The sequence below is a fragment of the Tachysurus fulvidraco genome, chromosome 5 (assembly GCF_022655615.1).
Source record: "Tachysurus fulvidraco isolate hzauxx_2018 chromosome 5, HZAU_PFXX_2.0, whole genome shotgun sequence".
Lineage (NCBI taxonomy): Eukaryota > Metazoa > Chordata > Actinopteri > Siluriformes > Bagridae > Tachysurus > Tachysurus fulvidraco.
In genome coordinates, this window is record NC_062522.1 from 1,810,763 (window position 1) to 1,822,998 (window position 12,236).

Genomic DNA, 12,236 nt, shown 5'->3' on the forward strand with positions numbered 1-12,236 from the left:
GAAAATTACAAATAAAAACTCCTTCAAATAATTAAACAGTATAAGAATAAGTAAGAGTTATGATGCAAAGATTATAATAAACTAAGAAACACTCTCCAAGTGTAAACTTGTGTTTGTTCTATGATGCAAACAGAGTATAACATGCAATATGGCTGTTTACACTAGAATGCACACACAATGGGATTAAAGGCGAGCTTTTATACATTCTGTATAATTACTGTTGCCAGTTGGATTTGGCTGTCGGGTTTGGTCGGCTTTGTGCCTTTTAGACGGCCACCATCTTGTCTCACAAACATTTCTCAATTTCCCAAACATATCTTGCCAGCGACTCTGTGTGTACTACTAATGTCTTTTTTTCTCTATTCAATGTTAACACTTCTATATATGGTCATATGGTTGCAGTTAACTTCCAGGCTATGATTATATAGAACTGAAGCATTCTCTCGCCGTGTAATTTGACTATAAAACACTGTGCATACAGATTACTTTTTACATCAATTTTCCTGTTTATTCACCTTACGTTTCACTTTTCTTTCCCTATTTTTCCTTGTCTTTGTATTATCTATGTCCGTCTGTTTACTGACGGATAAGTTAATAATTGGTTGTGGTGTAGCTTTATATTTCTTATTATTTATTTGCTGAGAACCAGTATTAAGAGAACCAGTATCAGGGCATAGGTAGAGTCCTGCAACTCCATCCCTTACATGCCAGTGTCTGATAACATCCCGTGCACGCCACTGGCTCACAACAACACATACTGTGTGTGTGTGTGTGTGTGTGTGTGTGTGTGTGTGTGTGTGTGTGTGTGCGTATGTCTATGAGTGTGTATTTTTGTGTATGACTGTGAGTGTGTATGTCTGTGCATGTGTGTATGTGTGTGTTAGTGTCTATGTCTGTGTGTGCCTGTGTGTGTGTGTCTGTGTGTGCCTGTGTGTGTATTTTTGTGTATGACTGTGTGTGTCTGTGAGTGTGTTAGTGTCTATGTCTGTGTCTGCCTGTGTGTGTCTGTATGTGTGTGTCTGTGTGTGTGTGCATGACTGTGTGCCTGTCTGTGTGTGTCTGTGTGTGTGCATGACTGTGTGCCTGTCTGTCTGTGTGTGTCTGTGCGTGTATGACTGTGTGTCTGTGTGTGTGTGTCTGTCTGTGCCTGTGTGTATGTGTGTGTGTGTCTGTGTGTAATTCTGGTACTGTATATGATCCTCTTCTCACTCCCTATGTTTATATTAATCACACTAATAACACACAGTATCAGAGAGATGATCTGAGATGATCTTACAGTGTTTGCTGCTGTGGTTTAAGTGCAGTTTTTTTTACTACAATTATATATTTGGCTAATTTCCTGCAGAATATAAACTGAGTTCCTGCACTGGGCTATAAATATGACCCAAGTTTGAGTTTGTGACATCACCACATAACTACATACTACAGAGTGACACCTTTAGGTACAGACGTTGCACTCCATACCAGCCAGCTAGCTTTGTCTATGCTAATGATGAACTCGCTTTCATTTTTGGGCTAGTTGTCATGGAAACAGTACAATTATTTTTTATCTATACACACATTCAGACAGGCTGCATTGAGGATGTAAAGGATGTAATGTCTTTATACGTGTTTAGAGCCACCATGTTTATTTGGTATACACGTGTCAAGACATTTCTCTGACGTCTTTTGTCTTCTTTCTGTCTTCCAGCTGTGGTTGAAGTTTTAACTATTAAACTCCAGCAGCTTCACAGCCAACAATCCTCACAATCTGGAGCAACCAGCAAGGCTTAGAGCAACCACACACACACACACACAACATACTCACCCATGTACACACCCACGCCAGTCTGTGTGAAGTTAATGTTTACACACTGTGCTGAGATGTGAACTAAACCCTGGGACTGGGAGGAGCCTGTAGCTGTGTCAATGGATCTCCAACTTCCTGACAGACAGACCTTTGTATCTTTGTAGTTTTTTGTTTGTTATTTAACGTCTAAATCATCCTGAGATTTTTTATGAGTGTTGCCCAAGTAGGAGTTTATAGCATTAGGAGATAGAAAAGCAGGCTCTGAAAGTTCTGGATTTTTTGGGATGATGCCTGTTGCATTGTTCAGGGACAGGTGTAAATGGTCTTGAATATGAACCTGTGATATGGGGGGATGCATGTGTTCCTTTTACTATGATAAGTAGAGAGCATAATAGGCCATCCAGAGAGTATTGTTTGAATGTAGTAGTTGAATTTTGATTGGCATTTGCATTGAGCTGATAATACTTTGCTGGATATTACTTAGATCTCTCTTTCAGTTAGTCTATTCTTTCAGTTTACTGCAATAATGGATACACAAACACATTGTGTAGCAAGTGCAAAGTTCTCCTGCGCTTCTCAGTAGAAAAGAATTGTCTTAGGGACTTTCACTGCAATTAATCACAAACTTCAAACCACACTGAAAGTGACAGAAGAAAAAGTTTTTTAAATATATTTTTCCAATATTTATATTAATAAATGCTTATTCATATAAAATATGATTCTTGTGTGATTATTACTTATGATATATACTGTTATGGGGCAAAGTAAGCAATCAACCCTGCAAATGAATGCTTAAATGCTCTGTATATCTGTTCAGACAAAGTGAGTACAAATACAGAAATTCTGCTCCTAGCAGAGCCCAACATTGCAATATTACATTTCCCAAAAAACTTACTAAAAGGTAAAAAAAATTTAAAATCTTTCATTTCTACGTCAGAGGCCTCGTAAAATAATATATGAGAGGTAAAAAAAAATTGCTTATTTTTTTCAATATTTGGGTTTTACAGGGTTAATCCAAATGATGTATTAATGTTCAGTTACATCCCGAGCAGCCAGAGAGACAACACAAGGTTTATTTATCTACTATAATATACTTCGTTGTGATTGATATAATCTCATCCATGGTGGATTCTTGTCACATGTCCAGTATTCCTGGGAAAGACTTCAGATCCACAGAAACCCTGCGGTTGAACATGAAATGAGGTACACAGATGTACAGAGTTAAGTGCCAGTCTAGGGTTAGATTTCACAGAGTAATCAGTTCAGGATTCAAGGACTTGGTATATTTAATAGGACCAGGATTGACAGACACACAGAAAGGTTCCAACAAAAGAATGTTGGTATATTGTTAAACACTGCTATGAGGATTGAGCCGAGCCTTTATTGTACTTTATTGTACTGGTTATCAGGAATATGGAATAGTATGTATAAACAGTGTATAAAGATTTCTTTATTCTAAAAATGATACAACCCACACTACAGAAAACACTTCATGCAGAAGAATAGCAAATATTTTACAAGACTTTTAACACTGTAAACATTGCTGGACATTTTAACAGGTTATTTTGGGATGTTAATTTGTTTTAGACTTTTTGTCATTGTGATACACACTGGATCTCAATATTGACAACACACACTACTTATTTTATACAAAAGTCCTATGAAATCAATTATAGACTGTGATTATTTAATAGAAAATTACATGTCTAACTGATTAAGCTGATTAACTGTTTTGTTGCAGCCAAACCAACCTGTGAATGCTTGATCTTGTCTGATCTCGGAAGCTAAGCAGAGTAGGGCCTGGTTAGTACTTGGATGTGCGACTGCCTGGGAATACCAGGTGCTGTAAGCTTTTGACAAAGGCATTCATTTACTTTACTGTTTGAATTCTGTAATATCATTTTATTATTCAGTGGCAGCAGTCAGGAGAGTGAAGCTGTCCTCCATTTCACTTTGTTTTTTCTTAGTTTTGTTTTATCTTTTTCCTTTTTCTTTTTTTTGAAAACGACCTGACAACAGATTAAAGCAGTCTAGAGGCTGGTGTAGAGGAAATTTTAAATATCATCAGTGTTTTTATCTTATCGAGGAAATACTATTCTATTAATCAGAAATAATAGTTCAAGTGAACTTTTCCTAAGTTGCAGAGAAGAATGCAGCAGAGTCCTGTGGAATATCAGACTTATTTATTCACTTGCAGGTGTGATGGATTGCAGGTTCTCTATTTACACAAGATTCATTCAAAGGGTCATTATTATGTGTGTGTGGCATCTTCCACTGATCTTGTCATCCGCTAATTTTGTCATTTTTGACATTTTTCTATTACATTTCCACCCTTTTGAATCACAAAATTGGACATAAAAATTGCTAAGGATAAGCATTACTGCAATTACTGATCTAAATAATACACTTATATTAGACTTACTCATGCATGCTCGTGCTAAAATGTGGTTTCAATAGGGCTTCTTAAGCAAGCATTAGCTAAAACAGTGATGACAAACAGAAAATGGGTCTTCTTCTAGTTGATTCCACATTTGTGTCATGCCATTTTGTGGGAATGCTGCAGCCAAAACTTTCCCACACACCCAATACCAGTCCTGTTTCCACATTTTCGCATGGGTGAATCAAGGAACATGTGGTTGCATTCTTCTTCCCTGCTTCGCATGCTTTGTAGGTTTTGTTACAGCTCTTTCTTGTCAGATTTCCTAGGGACGTACTTCCCTCTGCTTCAACACAGATTGTATACTGGTGGTTGGGTCCCTGGAGGGCCTTAAATCCCTCCACGTAAGCATTTGATTCTGTGTCCATCTGTTCTTAGCAATGCGTTGTGCATTTATTCATGTGGGCTTGTCTGTGTTGTTCTCACACCATCTGGTCGCAGTTCTTTTCAGGTGTCTCATATGTTGATTTCCACATTCCATCTCTGTCGTGTTGCCTGACATGCACATTTCTGAGATGCAGACCTGAGCCATAGCCATAAGGGTGTTTTCAAAAGTATCATTTCGAGGTAACAGGGTGGTTGTTGTAGTAGACATTGGGAACACATTACAGATGTAACATGACTCAATAGTATGTTGCCTGGCCGTGCAGTTGGTGAATTTCCAGAATTTGTTATGTGGATGAGACGACGCTGGACGCTTTTCCTCCGGAAGTCCTTGACCAAAATCCACTTACCAGGTTTCAGCTTACTCTCGAACTTGCCCTTCTCCTGTTCTTTTACAACCAAACACCTTGCCTTTGGACACTTCCCACCTTCCTCCAGCATTGTTTCTCCTCTCCTCTTATTTCTTTTATTATTCGTTATTTCCTTTATCATTAATTATGTTTACCTTCTGCTCTATGTTTATGTTCTGTAAAGCTGCTTTGAGACAATGTCTATTGTAAAAAGCGCTATACAAATAAACTTGAATTGAATTGAATCACTCATACCCTGTAATTCAGTGAGATTTAGGATAGAAGAAAACAGGGTAGCTTTGTTGCTGCCTTTTCTACTTCATCAGATTTTCCACCTCCTATGGAATAGGATCATTATTACACATAATACATATTGCAATTACTTTTGAAAGTAGGATTGCCCCCAAGAGGTCAGCTGTAAGGCCATGGTGCATGATGGGTTTGCCCAAGGAAGTTATAACCCGCCTATGTTTCCACAATGTGCCAGAATCATGTAAAACGCCAAAGGCGTACCTGCTGTCAGTATGCACAGTCACAGTCTTACCCTCTGACAATTTGCAGGCTTCTATAAAGGTAGTAAGTTCTGCTCCCTGTGCTGAGTAATGAGTTGGGAGTTTACCTGAAAGTAAAATTTCGTTTCGGGTAACTACTGCAAACCCCACACAGTTTTGACCTGTTTCTGAGTTCCTGGATGCTGATCCTTCCACAAATAATTCCAGATCATGATTGGTCAGCAGTGCCTCCTGTAAAGTCTTTGGGCAAGAAACTTCATTAATCACACTCACACAATCATAAGGCTCCGCATTATGCTCGGTGGAAGAAGTGTGGCAGGGTTAAGAGTTGTACATCGTTCAACTTGACTTTTGACATTTCTAAAAGTATAATGTTCTCAACCATCCTGCAGCCATAATATGTGCTGTTTTTTGTTATAAAAGCAGTTGCAACACTGCATGTGGTACCAACAGAGTTAATTGAGCAGACCTGCTGCCACTGGATCCAGTTTAGCTGAAAAATATGCTACTGGTCTGAGTATGCCCCCATGCTCTTGGAGCAAATCTGATGTCATGCATCCCCCTTTTTCGTCAACAGTTTGTGTAAATAGTTTCATTGGGTCAGGGATGCCTGTGGGTGTCCTCTGTAATGTCTGTTTCAGTCGTTCAAATGCAGCTTTTGCATTCTCAGTCCCTTTTGCTATGTGCTTGTAGGCCTTGTCCATGAGCAGTTGCACTCAGTGGTACCCTTAAAACAGCATAATTGGGTATAAATATCCTACAGTATAAACACATGCCTAAAAAGACTAACTTTTTTTTTTCTTTTTGTAACCGGTTATGGAATTTTCTGAATTGCCTCTATTCCACTTGACTGGAGTCCTTTACCTTCTGCAGAAATTAAATGTCATAGGAACTTCACTTCTTGTTGAAGAAATTTCAAATTTGACAGGCTTATTTCCTTAACTGGAAAAATAGGGTTCGCACATGGTACAATAACTCCAGCTTTTAACAGGGAGATGAACACCAGTTTTGTACCTGCTATAGCTTCTGGCTTTAGGAAATTTTGATCATTTATTTATTTATTAATTTATGTGAGAATAATTGTATAAAACAATATTTTCTGGTAATGTTATAGACTGTCTGTAAAGAGCACATTGTTCTTTGTCTCTCTCTCACACACACACAAACACACACACACACACACACACACACACACACACACACACACACACACACACACACACACACACACAGAGAGAGAGACAGACACAGACACACTCTTGTCCCTACCATAATTAGCCTTACCACAGATGGCCCTGCCATAATCATTCTTTATGTTACCAACCATGAGAACTAAGGGAAGTATAGGTTCACTTCACAGATAAGATATTACTTCATTGGGGTAGCTGAGAGGTCACCTAAACACAGATGCACACACACATACCAACACACACACCCACTACACCCTCCCTCTTCTTGTACGACTATATATTCCTGCTTTTCCTAATAAACTTTGGAACTTCTCTTTGAAAGACTGATGCGTGTGTGTTTCATTGAGACTTCCCCAAGGCCTTGTGGAGAACAGAAACCGAGCAGAGGAACGAGAGGCTGAATTTTAGGTTATCCTGCCCAGGCAGCAGATGAAAGAGGGTTAACCTGTCCAAGCGACGGATGAGAATTCCTTACAGTTCTTTGGGGGCTCGTCCGGGATACCAGTATTCGGGTAAGTGCTGATTTGGTATCTTGTCATACCAGTTAAAGTGTAGGCACTAACCTCGTGTACTGGTATTTATATTGGGGGATATCAGAAGGGCAGGCAAGTGCTGATTGGTATCTAGTCATACCGTTCAAAGTGTAGGCACTACTGTGCTGATATCCATATCTGTGTATAGAATGTATGCACGATGTGTAAGGGAATTCGTCACTGGTTATTGAACCAGTGAAATAGCGTGCGCAATGTCTCTAATGTTAGAGGCTATAAATTTATTTGATCGCCCTCTCTGTCTCGGTCGCTGGTCTCCAATTGTGTTGTGTTGATTGTGTTGTGTTGATTATGTTGTGTCAATTGTGTTGTGTTGTCTGTGTGTAATAATATTGGTTGTACCTATAATTGGACATGGGTAATTCAGGAACAAAATATCCTAAGCCAGACCACGAGGAAACTATTTGGCATATGCTTACATTCAAATTTATGACGGCTTCAGGTATCCTGATTGGGATTATCAGTACATAACAGACAGTTATAAGAAATGGCTAGAAATTAAACTGATCTGGGATAAATAGCACTCTATTCCAAACTCAAAAAAAAGAAAAAAGAAAAATGTATTCAAATCTCTGGCGATGTTTGAACCTCAAATTAAACCTAAATCTCTAATCCTTTGTTCCTCGCAACCTTCATGCATAATTGTAGATTTGAGGTGCAAAAGGTTCTTAAATATCAGCTCACAGATCGTAGCAATATGACAGTTAAAACTCTAGGAGAGAGAGTGCGCACCATGGAAGGTGATGGTATTTTAGAAAGTAGAAAAGTAGTATGCGGCTGAAGGCAATGTATATAATGGTGACTCGGCCCGAGGGAGGGGCCGAGGGAGAGGCCGGAGAAGAGGAGGAAGTAATTCATACTCCTGAAGCCCCGTCGCCTGTTTTTATTGTGGTAGGAATGGGCATTGGATTAATGATTGTAGGAGAAGACTTGGAGAGATGGGGGATGTTCCCGTAGGTCTCCTTCCAGCACCACCTCCCCAACCACCCCAGACTGCACCCCACCCTTTCACTGGGATGCAGGCAAATCCTTATCACTCATAGGGCCCACAGAGCGCGACCCCAACCATGCTACATTGTACATATGAATTACATCAGGTAAATGAAATGCCTTTTCTTGATTTATGTGTAAGTGGCACAGTATATTCTTTCCTCTTTGATACAGGAGCTACAATGTCAGTAATGGGGAAGCAATATGAGGGTCCTCTCTCAGGTGGATCCGTTAGCTCTGTGGAAATAGAAGGGGTCACAAAAGAAACACCTTTTACTCCAGCCCTCCTCGTCACATGATCCTAACATTTTTTTACATCACTTATTTGTTTATATGTCAGAGTGTCCTTTTAATCTTTTTGGGGAGGGATCTCATGAGCAGGCTACACGTTTCTATTAGCTTTTCTGGCTCTAAACTTGTCGTTTCTGTTCCTGAGTCTGCTCCACTGTCACATTTATCTGATATGGCGTTTAATGACTGTTTTCCCTCTACCACACAGAAATCACCATCCCCACCTTTTGCATTACTAGACACTCTACCGTCCTCATTGTGGGCTGATCATAAGAATGACGTGGGGCTCGTGCAGTGTACAACCTATGAGGCTAAGTTAAAACATTTAGACCCTGTGTTTGTTAAACAATATCCTTTGTCTGCAGCTAAATTGCAGGGCGTGGATGGAGTTTTACAATCTCTTCTACAACAGGGGGTAGTCAAACCATGTGTAAGTTCATACAACACTCCTGTCAATCAGGTCCCTAAACCAGATGGTTCCTTGCACTTCACACAAGATTTGCGGAAAATAAATGACACCATCCCTGTGGCACCTGTTGTGCCTCAATTCTCACCTCAATTCCATGTGAACATACTTTCTTTTCTGTTATTGACTTATGTTCTGCCATTTTCAGTGTTACTGTTGAAGAGCAGACGCAGCCTCTCTATGCTTTCACACACAGGGGGCGGCAGTATACATGGACATGCCTACAACAAGGGTATATTGATTCTCCGGCAGTGTTTTCTGCCGTTGTAAGGGATGCATTATGTGATCTTGTTCTCCCCACTGGTTCTGTTGTCTTACAGTATGCAGATGACCTCTTAGTCTCTGCAGTCTCTGAAAAACTCTGTGAACAAGCCTCCCTCTGCCTCCTGCGCCATCTAGCTTCAAAAGGATTTAAGGTTTCAAAACCCAAGTTGCAGTTCTGTCTGCCCATGGTGAGGTATCTGGGGTTTGAACTCTCACAAGGCAGAAAAAAACTCTCTCAAGACCATATACAGGTAATCCTCAACAAACGGCGTCCTGACACAAAATACGCTCTCATGGCTTTCCTGGGGCTGATAAACTACTGCCGTCAATGGATACCTGACTGATCTTACTATGACAAATGCCTCCGGTCCGCAATCTCCCACAGGGACCCAATGTAACGTCTGCTAACGTGGAGTCCTGAAATGCTCGAAGCGTATGAGGCTCTGCGGACAGCTCTATGTTCTGCTCCTGCTCTGGGGCTCCCGAACTATGCGAAAGAGTCACATCAGGTAAAACAGGTCCTTCAGAACTTACAAACTCAACACATGATGGCCCAAAGGAGGTCAGGTTATGAATCTATCTTATGTTCAACCATCCATCCATCCATCCATCCATTTTCTACTGCTTATCCGGGGCCGGGTCGCAGGGATGCCCAGACTTCCCTCTCCCCAGACACTTCCTCCAGCTCTTCTGGGGGAATACCGAGGCGTTCCCAGGCCAGCCGAGAGACATAGTCGCTCCAGCGTGTCCTAGGTCTTCCCCGGGTCCTCCTCCCGGTTGGACATGCCCGGAACACCTCCCCAGGGAGGCATCTAGGAGGCATCCAAAACAGATGCCCGAGCCACCTCAGCTGACCCCTCTCAATGTGGAGAGTGACCGAGCTCCTCACCCTATCTCTTAGGGTGCGCCCAGCCACCCTGCGGAGGAAACTCATTTTGGCCGCCTGTATCCGGGATCTTGTCCTTTCGGTCATGACCCAAAGCTCATGGCCATAGGTGAGGGTAGGAACGTAGATCGACTGGTAAATAGAGAGCTTCACCTTGCGGCTCAGCTCTTTCTTCACCACAACAGATCGGTATATCGACCGCATCACTGCAGAAGATACATCGATCCGCCTGTCGATCTCCCGCTCCATCCTTCCCTCACTCGTGAACAGGACCCCAAGATACTTAAACTCCTCCACTTGAGGCAGGAACTCTCCACCAACCTGAAGAGGGCAAGCCACCCTTTTCCGGCTGAGAACCATGGCCTCGGACTTGGAGGTGCTGATTCTCATCCCCGCCGATTCAAACTCGGCTGCAAACCGTCCCAGTGCATGCTGAAGGTCCTGATTTCAGAAGCCAACAGGACAACATCATCTGCAAAAAGCAGAGACGAAATCCTGTGGTCCCCAAGCCTGACTCCTTCCGGCCCCCGACTGCGCCTAGAAATCCTGCCGATATAAATAATGAACAGGACCGGTGACAAAGGGCAGCCCTGGAGGAGTCCAACATGCACCGGGAACAAGTCTGACTTACATCTGGCAATGCGAACCAAACTCCTGCTCCAGTCATATAGGGACCAGACAGCCCTTAACAGAGGGCCCCGGACGCCATACTCCCAGAGCACCCCCCACAGGTCATCACGAGGGACACAGTCAAATGCCTTCTCCAGATCCACAAAACACATGTGGACTTGTTGGGCAAACTCCCATGAACCCTCCAGCAACCTGGTGAGGGTATAGAGATGGTCCAGTGTTCCACGACCAGGACGAAACCCGCATTGTTCCTCCTGAATCCAAGGTTCGACTATCGGCCAAATTCTCCTCTCCAGTACCCTGGCATAGACTTTTCCGGTGAGGCTGAGGAGTGTGATCCCCCTATAGTTGGAACACACCCTCCGGTCCCCCTTCTTAAACAGAGGGACCACCACCCCAGTCTGCCAGTCCAGAGGCACTGTCCCCAACCGCCACGCGATGTTGCAGAGGCGTGTCAGCCAAAACAGCCCCACAATATCCAGAGACTTAAGGTACTCAGGGCGGATCTCATCCACCCCCGGTGCCTTGCCACTGAGGAGCTTCTCAACTACCTCAGTGACCTCAGCTTGGGGATCAACGAGTCCACAACCGAGCCCTCCGCCTCTGCTTCCTCAATGGAAGACATGTTGGTGGGGTTGAGGAGATCCTCGAAGTACTCCTTCCACCGTCCGAGGATGTCACCCGTCGAAGTCAGCAGATTCCCACTCCCACTGTAAACAGTGTGAGCAGGGCACTGCTTCCCCCTCCTGAGACGCCGGAAGGTTTGCCAGAATTTCTTCGAGGCCAACTGATAGTCCTTCTCCATGGCCTCACCGAACTCCTCCCAGACCCGAGTTTTTGCCTCTGCAATCACCCGGGCTGAAGCTCGCTTGGCCCTCCGGTAACTATCAGCTGCCTCCGGAGTCCCCCGAGCCAACCAGGCTCGATAGGACTCCTTCTTCAGCTTGACGGCATCCCTTACTTCCGGGGTCCACCACCGGGTTCGGGGATTGCCGCCACAACAGGCACCGGAGACCTTACGGCCACAGCTCCGTGCGGCTGCATCAACAATGGAGGTTGAGAACATGGCCCACTCGGACTCAATGTCTCCAACCTCCCTCGGGATCTGGTTGAAGCTCTGCCGGAGGTGAGAGTTGAAGATCTTTCTGACAGGAGACTCTGCCAAACGTTCCCAACGGACCCTCACAGTACGTTTGGGTCTGCCAAGTCTGTCCAACTTCCTCCCCTGCCATCGGACCCAACTCACCACCAGGTGGTGATTAGTTGACAGCTCCGCCCCTCTCTTTACCCGAGTGTCCAAGACATACGGCCGGAGGTCTGATGAAACAACCACAAAGTCGATCATCGACTTCCGACCTAGGGTGTCCTGGTGCCATGTGTACTGATGGACACCCTTATGCTTGAACATGGTGTTTGTTATGGACAAACTGTGACTAGCACAGAAGTCCAATAACAGAACACCACTCGGGTTCAGTTCGGGGGGCCGTTCCTCCCAA

At 43.3% G+C, this 12,236-nt stretch overlaps 1 protein-coding gene and 1 pseudogene across 1 annotated transcript in view; one reads left to right on the top strand and one right to left on the bottom strand.

Moving 5' to 3' along the window:
- LOC113662744 (zinc finger protein 271-like) overlaps nt 1-12,236 on the bottom strand; it is a 208,692-nt gene that overhangs the window by 45,601 nt on the left and 150,855 nt on the right. The gene's annotated exons all lie outside the window — the stretch shown is intronic.
- On the top strand, nt 3,523-3,641 carry LOC125141313 (annotated as a pseudogene).